At 37.1% G+C, this 12,561-nt stretch overlaps 1 pseudogene; it reads right to left on the bottom strand.

Annotated features, from left to right (window-relative positions):
- Positions 1 to 3,573: 3,573 nt before the first annotated feature.
- On the bottom strand, positions 3,574 to 10,160 carry LOC145494946 (sushi, von Willebrand factor type A, EGF and pentraxin domain-containing protein 1-like; annotated as a pseudogene).
- Between the last annotated feature and the right edge of the window lie 2,401 nt (positions 10,161 to 12,561).

Below are 12,561 nucleotides of genomic sequence, written 5' to 3'. Positions count from 1 at the left end.
AACCGTGAGCCAAAACCTTTGTCACGCCTTGTGTAAATATTGCACAACGTCACCTGCTTCCTTTCATAAATCCGACAAAACCTTAGTGGTTTGTGTCTTTGAAATGGCCACTAGTGTGGCTTAAATGCAGGCGTTGAGTGTATGTTTGTAAAACTACCTGAAGAGATCTACTACTAGTTTAGTGTTTAATTTTAATTTTAAAAAATGTAAACCAAATTTAAAAAGAAGCAAAAAGTTGTAATTAAAAAAAAAAAAATTGTAAAACTTCTCGGTCTGCTTATACTACAGAAACTAGGCTGTGCTACTTAGTTATATTCACGAGAAGTTACTATTTTATACAATTGCAAATTGCTTGTATAGTGTCTGGGATGTCAGCAAATTTTTAAGTTTCACTGTTGTCTGGGCAATTGCCAAACATGTTTACTAAAGAACTTTTGGCATTCCCTACAGGCGATTACACTAGATACATTTTTTGAGAAACCAAATCGAACAAAAACACAGATAAACATACATACAACACAAAAGTTAACCTACACGAGCTAAAAACGTGTATATTGTATATTGTATACTGCTTATAATTTCAATCAAAACTGGTTAAAAAGTGTTCAATAACTTTTAAACAAATTAAGCTAAACCGATAGGAAGAGCAGTTTTTAAGATAGCACAAAGTAATGGTTGGTCCTGGCAATCAAGAAAAATTGTTACTCTGGCTTTCATATCAAATTTCTTTTTAAAGTCTCTTGTCTTGAGGAATAAAAGTTATGAAAGTTTTAAATAACCCTCACTTTTCACAAATTATATACAGGACTGAATATTGAAAAAATTATCAGATTTTAAGCTTTTGTAATCACACTCCATTTCCTTGTCTATAAACGAGAGCAAATGGATTGCTCAAATCACCCAAAAGAATAGACCTGCTTTGATTCAACATCTTTACTGCAGGGCCAAACAAAGTTCTCAGAATCTCTCTTAGAAGACAAACTGTACAAAGTTATAACAAATCAACTTGAGCAACTAATTTCTTTAAAGCCTTGACTTTTGTTAAGAGAATGCGAGTTACTTTGCTAACGCTATTCGCATTGATATTATTGCTATTCGTCTACTAGCTCACTGTATAGCGTTACAGTGTCTTGCCTAAAAAAAAAAAAGCCGTCTTATGTCACGCCGTCAAGTGTTCTCCCGAGAAACGCCTGAAACTCGATGTGCATTTTGTTTGTTTATAGTGGTCAGGTTGTTCGTAATCCAGGTTTAAGAGTTGATGGAGGTTTAAAGTTTTCTTTCGTGGGTAAAGTATTTTCTTTGCTTATTTTTAGAGGTCTTAGAGCTTGTAAGCCGTCGTCAAAAGTAACACTAATTTTGGCCTAGCTTGGTCATGCTTTGAACAACCAGGCCATGGTTAAGTTTTACTGTAGGTAATCATGTCGGGAAGTAATATCCCGCTTGGCACTAAAAGAGACAATGATCTAAGTCTCTTGCCACTACTATTCAACTGAAGCTAACTGAAACATACGTATGCTATAACCGGATTAGTCAGTACTGCAATATCGGGAAGGACAAATCCACGAGGGAAATAACTTGTAGATATAATAGGAGCCGCAATTCTTTAATTGAATGGAGAATGATATGTCGCAACAGGCAAACTTATTAATGCAGACGTTTCTTGTGACTTTACCCTCAGCCACTGTAGGATGACCACCACTCAACCAGACAGGATAGGCTGCATCACAACGGTCCATCGGTGGACATGTGGTCACCATTTTTGTGCCTGCAGCTCCTTGGAAGCGATACCAGCCATTGAGTGTGTGGTCACATTTGTGGTTTACTGTTACGTAGTCATATTTTCTTTCTGCATCTGTCAGATTTTGGTAATTTTGCCAGTGACATACATGAACTAAAGGAAATACACAAATGTGTAAATAAATATGTGATAAACACAGAAGACATTTGACGTATGTCGTCTTGTGTTTCGTAGTCATATCTTCTTTCCGCGTCTGTCAGATTTTGGTAGTTCTTACATATGTCAACTAAAAAAATCAAACAAAGTAATACGTAAATAACTCTCCCCTGATCCGTTTGTCTTCGTTTCCATTTTTCCTGGGAACAAGGTTGTTAAAAGATCTCGCCACCGAAATATAGCTTCTACAATAGGTATTAATTACCACCTTTTTGTCTGTTTATACGAGAAAATCTTCATATTTACATTTGAAATTTCCAGTTCAAATGCTGTTGGGTAACCTGTAGGTAAGCCATAGCTGAATAAATTTGTCCTTCAGGCGATGATATTTAGCGGTTCTAAGTGCAAGAACATCGCAATAGCGCCAGTGTTTCTCCACTAAGGTATGTTTACTCTCTGGCATTGGATAAACCGCTGGAGGAATATCATGTGGGATACTTTAACCAACTATGTAGTGGATTCTAACTTCATATGGGTTATTTATTATTTTTTTCCTGATACATGCCTACTTGTAATATAAGATTCTTAAATGTGGCAAACTGTCCTTACATAACGAGAAATAAAGTTTTTAACTGTGGCTAATTAAAACAGAATAGAAGATATCCCTACTAATGATAAAACTGTGTTGCACCTTCACAAATAGCACCGTTCTTTACAAATCCATCTTTGCACTGGCAGGTATACGATCCATCCGTATTCTTGCACTCAGAGTTGACAACAGCAACACATGGGTTGACCTGTGCTGCGCACTCGTCGATGTCTAAAAACAAAGGGATCTAAGTGTTACATTTTCAATGTCACAATGGATGGTTAAGTGTCCCATTACGAGCATAAAAGGGAATTCTGGTGGAAATAAACTACTTCACACATTAAAAAGGCGAAAAAAAGTATCAGAAAAATCTCAAGAGAACCTTGTTACGAAGGAAAATAAGTAGAATTGGCACCTTAAATCCACTCCAAAGTTTTTACGTTTCTATAGTGATTTCACGGCATATAGAAACACCTATAGCAGATACATTTTATTTGAGTAATCGTGTGGCTGGCTAAAGGGAAACTTTCAGTGATATCAACCACACAGTACTGCCATCTGCCCATCGATTGTAGGCGTTTCATCCCTGTTACTTGCATGTGGTATTACCTGCTGTTATCTACAGCGATTATCTCATTCACAGTGTTCCAGTAAAGTCTACACGTAGTGCGCAGCTGCAGTTGAATTCGTTCAGTCGTCTAAGTAACTAACTCTTCGCATCATTTCGCCTCCACCTGCCCACAAAAGGTGTAAAATCGGTCCTGAATCGAAGGCATACCCATGCGGTCAATTCCCCATCTGTCCCCCCTTCACCAGATTGGAGGTTATGACCATGGAACTACACGCCCTAGTGTGTTTAGCATGTGTAACTTTGGGTCGTGTGTCCACTCACAGGCAAACGTTTACAAGGAAATATGCTGTAAAGAAGGAATTAAAACATTTCTGCTGGAAAAGTAAAAAAGATGAAAGTTTCACAGCAACTCGTAAAAAAGGTTTATCTTTTGGTTTCCCCGTGGCCATAGTAGTCAAAGACGACTTTCTTTTTTTTTTCCCTTTTCCAGTGGCTGTCAATTTCTAGGAAATACACCTTTTGATTGGCTCCCAATCTTTGTTAACTTTGCTGTTTTATTATTTACACGAACGATAAGGTTGGTGAGGTTATCTGTTTCGATTACCAGTTTCACATTGCGTTCCATTAAATCCAGGTGCGCAACTGCAGTTGAATCCGTTCACTCGGTCTGTACAGGTCCCGTTGTTCTTACAGGGATGACTTGCACAATCATCAATATCTGTTTCAAGGTGATAAGGCAGAAAGTTAATAACGGTCACATTCGATAGAACCTGCAACAACTAACAACAAAACTCAATAACAAAACTATGCTGGAAGTTAAAAGATACAACACTGCGCGCAAACAACTTAGAGAGAGATTAAAACCCGTAGAATTTGAATGAAAATTAACTAGTTTTGGCTATAGTTACCTGTTTCACATTGTGTGCCATTGAATCCTGGTGCACAGTTGCAGTTGAATCCGTTTACTCGGTCTGTGCACTTCCCGTTGTTCTTACAGGGATGACTTGTACAGTCATCGATATCTGTTTCAAGGTGATAAGGCAGAAAGTTAATAACGGTCATACCATAAAACTTCACGTTAAAGCTTCCCGGATCTAAACCCTATTTGCTAACAGAGATATTAATTATTCCAGATATTAGCGCCCCCCCCCCCCCCAACCCCAAAACCGGATACGAGCCCATCCAATGTATAAATCAAGTAACGTTCTGTTCCTTTCAAGTTGTTCCAGTCACACTGGTGTTTTATGAATGTTCTTGAAACATATTCTCCGTTTATTGTGACGCACAATAAATGTATTATAAAGCTTATAGTTCTAAAGGTATTGGTATGTTAGCTTTAATTAGTTGCTCAGTTACGTTTTATATCGTCGTTCCGAAACATTATTTTTATTCCACTTATATTCCCCCCCCGGATATAAGCACCCCCGTCTTTAAGCCCACACAAAACCCCTTATGACGTTATATGATCCCAGGGCTTTAACTTGGGATTGTACGGTATACGATAGAACCCACAACAACAATATCTGCAAAATAACAAAAAATGCATAAGATCGTTTAACGGCCCAAATTTCGCTCCTTAGAGACTTGGATAGGTCAACTGGACAGAATTAAGGAGAGAAAAGAAAGTTGTGGAAAAAAAGTGTGCTTTTCTTTAACCAAAAATGCATAAGCAAAAATATCTGTTTCTCCTCTCTTCAAGCAGTTTAAAAATCGAAGGAAAATGAATTTTGGATATAGCTACCTGTTTCACATTGTGTGCCATTAAATCCTGGTGCACAGCTGCAGTTGAATCCGTTCACTCGGTCTGTGCAGGTCGCGTTGTTCTTACAGGGATGACTTTTACAGTCATAGTTATCTGTTTTAAAGGAAAAATGTAGAAGGTTAATAACTGTGAGGAGAGAAAACCAGATTATTTAGTATATTTTATATATTTGCTTTAGATATATATATTTTTTAGTTCATTTTGCATTTCTAAGTTACAGTTTACTATTCCAGTTCATTAACCGTAACAAACACCTGCTATTTTTGTTGTAGATCATAACTGTAATAAGCGCTGAGCTGTAACTACTACCTGCGATAGTCTTTTTGTGAAACTGTCAACTACCTGTATTGTTTTGAAAGTTATTAATGTTGCAAACTACAAATTCCGTTACAGCTAATCGAGCTCCCTGAAATGTATTAGATAATTTTAAGTTAAGACTTTTTAATAACTTTACGTAATCCTTTAGAATCGTGTTTTGGGCTTAAAGAGTCGTGCCTTGTAAAATATTCTTTGGTTGCGTTCTTGGATTAAAACGATATCGTTGGACCTAAAGCCTAATTGCTGTTGGCGTCTCTAAAGATAACTCCCTGTAAGAGATTTCGGTACTGATCTCCGCAACCAGAAATTTTCACCAGGTTTTTACAGAAGTGCTTTCCCTGGTCAAAAATCTATTATCATATAACGGTCATATATGATAGAACCCACAGCAACAATATTTGCAAAATAAGCAACCGAACAACAAAAATATGTTTCTGTCCTTTTCAAGCGGTTTAAAAAGTACTGTAAGCGAAATTGAAAGAGATTTAAAAGAAAGTCCTAACAAATGAAGAAAAATGAATTTTGGCTATAGTTACCTGTTTCGCATTGTGCCATTAAATCCTGGTGTGCAGCTGCAGTTGAATCCGTTCACTCGGTCTGTGCAGGTCCCGTTGTTCTTACAGGGATGACTTACACAGTCATCGATATCTGTTTTAGAAGATAAGATTGAAAGGATTAAAATGCAATTGCTTATGTTGTTACACTTGACGGAGCCCGACTAGGAGCAAATAGGCAAAAGAGATCACTAACTAACTAACTTTCAGAGAGTTTTTTGCTTTTTATAAAGAAAAACAAAACATCTTTATCAGATATCCATCATTATCATAATCCAGTCAGGGAATAGCAACGGATCTGCTCCTTGAAATATATCTCTTCGACACACAACTTCTTGCTGGGTGGGAATCTTCTGGTTCTGAGCACCCGCTGTCAGTTGCACGGGGAAGATGGAGCCTGTTTGCCTGTTAATTATTAGTCTAGAGAAGATAGCAGATCTGAAACCTATCATTTTAGTTCTCAGCTTCATGAGCTATATAAACGCTCTCGTTGTTTTAACTCTAAACAAATAGTTGTGCTCGGATGGAGTCCGATTGGGTTTTAAAGCTGGCCTTGTTCTTTATATTTATGGCTCTCGGCTTCTTGACCTTCATAAATGCTATTGCTGTTTTAACTCCAAACAAATAGTTTTGCTCGGATGGAGCCTGGTTGGGTTTTAAAGCTGGGCTTCTTCTGTATGAAGAGCATCTCATAAATTAAACAGTCTATGTCCACGTCTTGAACGTTATTTTCGCTATGGAGACGCTTATTGGAAGGGTTTATTAAAACACACTCCTGGTTATTACATTAATAGAAAGGTAACATAACCTAAATATAAAAGTTCGTAAAAATTTGATTTAGCGCCAAAGTTGCACTTTTCGCAAATATGCCTTGTTTTGTAAAATACAGAGTCTCTAATCACAGACTCACAGAAACAGCCTGGAAGTTTAGGCATTTTATAGCGCGTAGATGAGGCTTATTGCAAGAAGTTAGTAAATAATAAATCAAGGTAAAACCCCGAACGTCTAGTTACCTAGTTTAGACATGTCTCAACGAGCCAGGACGACCTCGCCAGGTTTAATTGAATCGAACCAGTAATTACCGCTGACTGCATCTTCTCCTTCACTCGCCCTGATCTCGGCGCACGACTCAGCTGGCAACTCGGGAATGGATCCGAGGGGAACTAAAAATAGAAAAGTCAAAAATATTGTTTCTTTTAGCGCTTTCTTGTCATTACTAAACACCACTTTTGTTAAGCACTCTTCACGAAAAACTGCGGGCTTTGTTTGTAGTCCTCGGGATACAATGAGATTCTGGGCACGCTCGTATAAGATACAAGTACTATCCTTAAAAAAAAAGATGGAGATGAACATTCAAAGAAGAACAATACCTCTTTCCCTGAATCGTTTAATATAGAACCGATCGCAGTCCGGAACAAAATCTTCAGGTCTGGCTTCTTTGGTGCGGTTGTTCAACTCACATATGCCTTGGCTGATGACGTAGTTAAAGCTTTGACATCTGACGTCATCATCACACTTGTCTAAACAATTAAGTCCAATTCCGGTCTTCTCCTCGATGAAGGTATGTCCTTTCAACATCATGCCACGGATGGAATATTTGCCTTGAATTATACACTGCTGAGCGTCCAGTTTATAAAACATCTGAGACATCAGAAGCACCGTGATTGCCGTACTTATGCCAGCTTCTGAAACTGTCATATGGAAAGAAAAATATCGAGTCTTGCATAGTATGTTTCTTGTACCTTGCATAAAAAATTAACTGTTAGATGCAAGGGAGCATCTCGCTCTCTTATAGCTGAGTGTCAATGAGCAAAATTCCTATGAATGGCAGCGACACAACACGCCGCCTCTTATTACACAGTGTTGCTTGTAAGCAATCTTGACATAAATTTAGGGAGTGGCTGGTGACGGAATTATTGAAATTTACTTCATTAAGTGAAAAAGAGAGGTGAAAAACTCAGGCTGCGTCCACACTACAGTGGAGAAATTTGAAAACACGGCTATCTTTCTACGGTTAGGCCTACCGTCTCCTCTAATCCGTCACGAAAACGCTCTTCGAACAGGAGGAATTTGAAAACACGGCTTTCTTTCTGTGGTTAGGCCTACCGTCTCCTCTAACTCGTCATGAAAACGCTCTTCAAACAGGAGGAATTTGAAAACACGGCTATCTTTCTATGCTTAGACCTACCGTCTCCTCTAACCCGTTATGAAAACGCTCTTCAAACAGGAGGAATTTGAAAACGGCGGCTTGCGTTTTAGTGTGCGTGGACGGGAAACGTTTTGAAAATAGAGCTTTTCAATTCGAAAACGATGACATCGCGATAATTAAGCGATTTCACTGCCAGAGTTTTCCTCAAACACAAATCCAAAATAACCGGTGATTGTAGCATTTTCCAAATTTTTTCCTTGTGGCGTGCAAGAAAAACATTTACTACGTTTTTATATGTAGTCTGCCGTATTAATAACCTGTAACGCTGGCGTTTTTTCTGGAAAAGAGCTGGTTAAATTTATTTACGCATCACCCTAACTTTTTGTTTGCTTTCTTCAACATACTGAATCCAAGATAACGCTCGCTTAGACAAAAAGATGACAAAAAAGTTCAGCAAACACACAAAACGAACGAAAACAAATGAAACGCTCGAGTTCGCCCGCTCAAGAGAAAACCGCATACTGGCCTTTAAACCGCAACATACTTAAGAACGAAAGATGTTTTCGCATAATTTGACTAATTGAGGGGTTATAATGATGACATACGGTAATTTCATACTGTGAAGAAAATGGGGTATTTTAAATCCACCTGTTACTGGTAATAACTTCCTTTATTCATTCTCGAGTGCTTTGGAGCACGTAAGAAGTCATTTTTAGTTTTAGGCTATAGAATTCAAAAGATAATTACCTTAATTGCAGAAGACTGACCGAAAAAAACTGTGACACAACCCATGGGCATAAAGTTCCTATTTTTGTTTATGATTAAATTCAGATAATATATTTGTTAACAACAGCATTACGTATAGTAGGATATGTTTGTTAGACTATTACAAGAAAGCCCGCATTTCGATTATTTGCCGTTTGAACTCCAAATTTCCGTGCCCTTCGAAGATTTTTGAAAGATCTCTCCTGAAAGATCGCCTTGCCGATTTTATTAACGAAAAATGCAGCAGCATCATCCTTTTTTAGGCTATATAATTCAAACTAGACACGCATTTTACAGACCTCTTTTCCCTCTAGTAAGAAAATAGCTGGTTTTGATATTCTAGCTACCTCTTCGTCTTTATTCATGTGCTAACTGAGAATTATTTTTAAGAATGTAGTGATGCTATAAGATAAATGCAAGTAGCAATTTCTCGTACCAACTCTTGTAAAGAATTATGCGTCGGCAATCGTGTCAAAAGGCGCTGTTACACTGGGTTATAAACATGCCTCGCATTGCTGTAACGAAAACGTGCGAGACATGTCCAATTCAGGGAGTGTTACACTAGACAACGCCTCGTGCAAATTGCCTCGTAGATGCGCAACAAAATTGTGAGACAAATTACAAATAAATTCCGCTAGATTTATTCAAACGTTATTTCTGGAAAACTCAGCGATGATGCATCAAGAACTTGAAATCTCCTTGAAAATGGTTTTCTTTATCTTACAGTATTTTGACATTACAACTATCAGCTTTAAAATACCAAAGAGTGCTAAATAAACAAAGCTTCCACGAAGGACAAAGAAGACAAAAATGACTGAACTGCAACTTTTAGAAGATTAGTTTCCCAAATTACCACAAAAGACTGATCTAGATGATAGTCTCTTAATTAACATCATCATCATCATCATTATCGAGAAAACTATTGAACTAAATAAGTACATTTATATTTTTGCATGGGTCTTATCTTTTAAACTTTTCGCGTATCGTCAATTAAGGACCGAAATTGCTTTCGCAAAAGAGACAGACAAGAGATAAAAATGTTACCAAAAAAACGCATTTTTCTCCGTTTTTGTGACTGATTAATGAAATATCGTGTCAGTTTTACCTAAGAAAATTTTATCATGACAATTTTGCGTGATCTTGGCGAGTTCCAGCTGAATGAAAATATTGACGGTGTTCAGACAAACTCAGACAAACTCGGATTCTTGGTCAAATTGGAATTTTAAAATGTCGGTATTCGTAAAGATAGCAAAATAGGAGTACCCGGAAGAAAACATGACCAAGAAGAAGAGGTTGAAGAGAAGAACCAACAACAAACTCAACCCGCTTATGAGGCAGAGTTTGGGATGCCAGCCCAGGCAAGTGGATGTTAGGATACACAAAGTAGAATAGTATAAAACGCGATAGAAAGGCTATCAATGAAAATTTAAGGACATTTTGGAACTCACCCTGAGCTTGCGTTGGACGAAGCATTATTGAAATCGATGACACAAAAATGAGGAGCGCAGAAACATTCATTTTTACACCGGAACGAACGTCTTCAGTTCTCAAGTCCTATGGAAAGAATTGAGCTAGCACCAGCTGGCGATGTGAAGTCGACATATAACCAGCTCTTTACAAGTCAACACTGTAATAAGAGATGGCGTGCTTTGTCTCTGTCATTCAGAGCTATTTCTGCTCATGTCAGTTTGACTCCTCCTTTTCTTACTAGCACTTTCCGTTTAAATTACGCACTTATTATGTGAACAAAATATTTCTATCTACGGGTTTCTCAAGTAAACGTATAGGAATAAATTCCTTCTTGCGCTTGTTTATGAGTGAATGTTTTATTCCAATGAAAGATTCTTTCCAAACGCATGTTTTTAACAATCACTCAATTAAAAACCTGGAATTTCGACGGCATTTTCCGTGTTCCCTATCTTTGTTTTGGTTCCTTATTATGAATTAAACATTGATTTCGTTGTTTTCATCTTGTTAATTTTTTTTCTTCAGATTTGTTCGAGATAGAGTTAGCCTGAATGTTGAATGCATATCTATAACAGGACGTCATTGCGACTTCGACTGTTAGCTTAACTATATTCCTCGGTTTTGTTAACGTTTTGGCAAAAGGTAGGATGTTAAACAATTTATGTTACAGCCCTGCATGGATGCGATTGTCTTAAGTTAAAAGTTAGTTAATTAATTAAACGCCATTCAAGCAACTGAATTTAAATTTATGCTTTTCCTTTTGCAAACAGATTGACAGATTGTCTGCTTCTCATTTTGCCACGCTCCTAAGTTGGAAAAAAAAGCATATATTTTCAGGCGCCAAGTTAGCGCCGAAGACCTTTTATTTTGTATTTCGATGAAGCAACAACTCGCGTCTTTACTTTTACTCAGTTAAAAATCTTGAATTCCCATGGCATTTTTCGTGTTCCCCACCTTTGTGTTTGCTCTTTATTAAAAATTTAATCATTTCGTTATTTTCCTGTTTAGAATATATTGTTTTTCAGTTTAAGGTGGCTCAAGATTAGTTAACCTGAATATTGAATAAATGTCTATGTTAGGGCGTCATTGCAGCTTCAAGCTAATCTTATATATTCAATTTAGTAATAATGATAATGATAATGACGATGATGACGATGATGATGATGATGATGATGATATAAATGTTTAAAAAAGGGAGTGATGTTAAACATTATATTCTACAGGTCTCCATGCACATAAGATGATTACAAGTTAGCTAAATGCCATTCAAGAAACTGAATTTACATCATGCTTCATCAGTTTTCACATTTTATGTCTAGTGGAAAGTGATAAGACAGTATTGAGCTAACACAAGCTGGAAACGTGGAGTCGAAATATCAACTCATTAGAAGTCCTGTCTCAGAAGAGATGGCGTGTTTCGTCTCTGTCATTCAGAGCTATTTCTACTCGTATCAGTTTGACTCCTCCTGTTCTTACAAAGACATCCTTTTTTAAATTACGCACTTATTATGTAAACAAAATATTCCTATCTGCGGGTTTGTCAACCGCGCCTACAGGAAAGAATTTCTTCTTGTAGGCCTGGCCTATTCCAATAAAAGAAACGTTGCAAACTCATGTTTTTGCAATCACTCATACAAAAACCTTCAACTTCGTCGACATCTACCGTGTTCCCCAGCTTTTTTTTGGTTCCTTATTATGAATTAAACATCGAGGTCGTTGGTTTCCATCTTAATAAATTTTCTTTGTTCATATTTTTTCGTGATTAAGTTGGTCTGAATGTTGAATACATATCTACAACAGGACGTTATTGCGGCTTCGACTGTTAGGTTAATATATTCCTCGGTTTTGGTAACGTTTTGACAAAAGGCAGGATGTTGAACATTATATTTTACAGGTCTCCATGCGTATGATTGTTATACGTTAAAAGTTACTTAATTAATTGAACGCCATCCAAAGGACTGAATTTAAATTTATTCTTTTCCTTTGGCAAACATATTGTCCGTTTCTAATTTTGCCATACACGTAAAAAAAATTATCATGCGTCAAGTTAAGCTTGCAATGTAAATATGACAAATTTTATTTTTTCGAAGACGTTTCACTTTGTTTTTTGCAAAAAAAAAAAGTTTTTTTCATAAAAATAAAAATGCTGCAGTCCAACCTCCCGTTAGCGACCATCCAAAATGTCAAGTTTAGGTAGACGCTTACGGGAGGTGGTCGCTATCGAGAGCTCAGACCTTTTTGCCGGTCAAATTTTACCTCATTAGCATATGGTAACTGCAGAGTCTTACTCATGTTTTAAATGTCTTATTCATCAGAAAAATCAACTTCGAGAAAAAAAAAAAAAAAAAAAAAACGATAGTTTCATTTCCTTTGAGAAAATTTCCATCTCTTGTACTACCTAGGAATGCGAATACAACATCTTACAATGTGTGTTATTATCCAATTTTCGCACTATCATTTGTCAAGTGGACGCTCACTGGAGGTTTAAACAA

The sequence above is a fragment of the Orbicella franksi genome, chromosome 8 (genome assembly GCF_964199315.1).
Source record: "Orbicella franksi chromosome 8, jaOrbFran1.1, whole genome shotgun sequence".
Taxonomy (NCBI): Eukaryota; Metazoa; Cnidaria; class Anthozoa; order Scleractinia; family Merulinidae; genus Orbicella; species Orbicella franksi.
The sequence above is the reverse complement of the archived record's forward strand: the minus strand, read 5'-3'. Positions and strand labels throughout refer to the sequence as shown.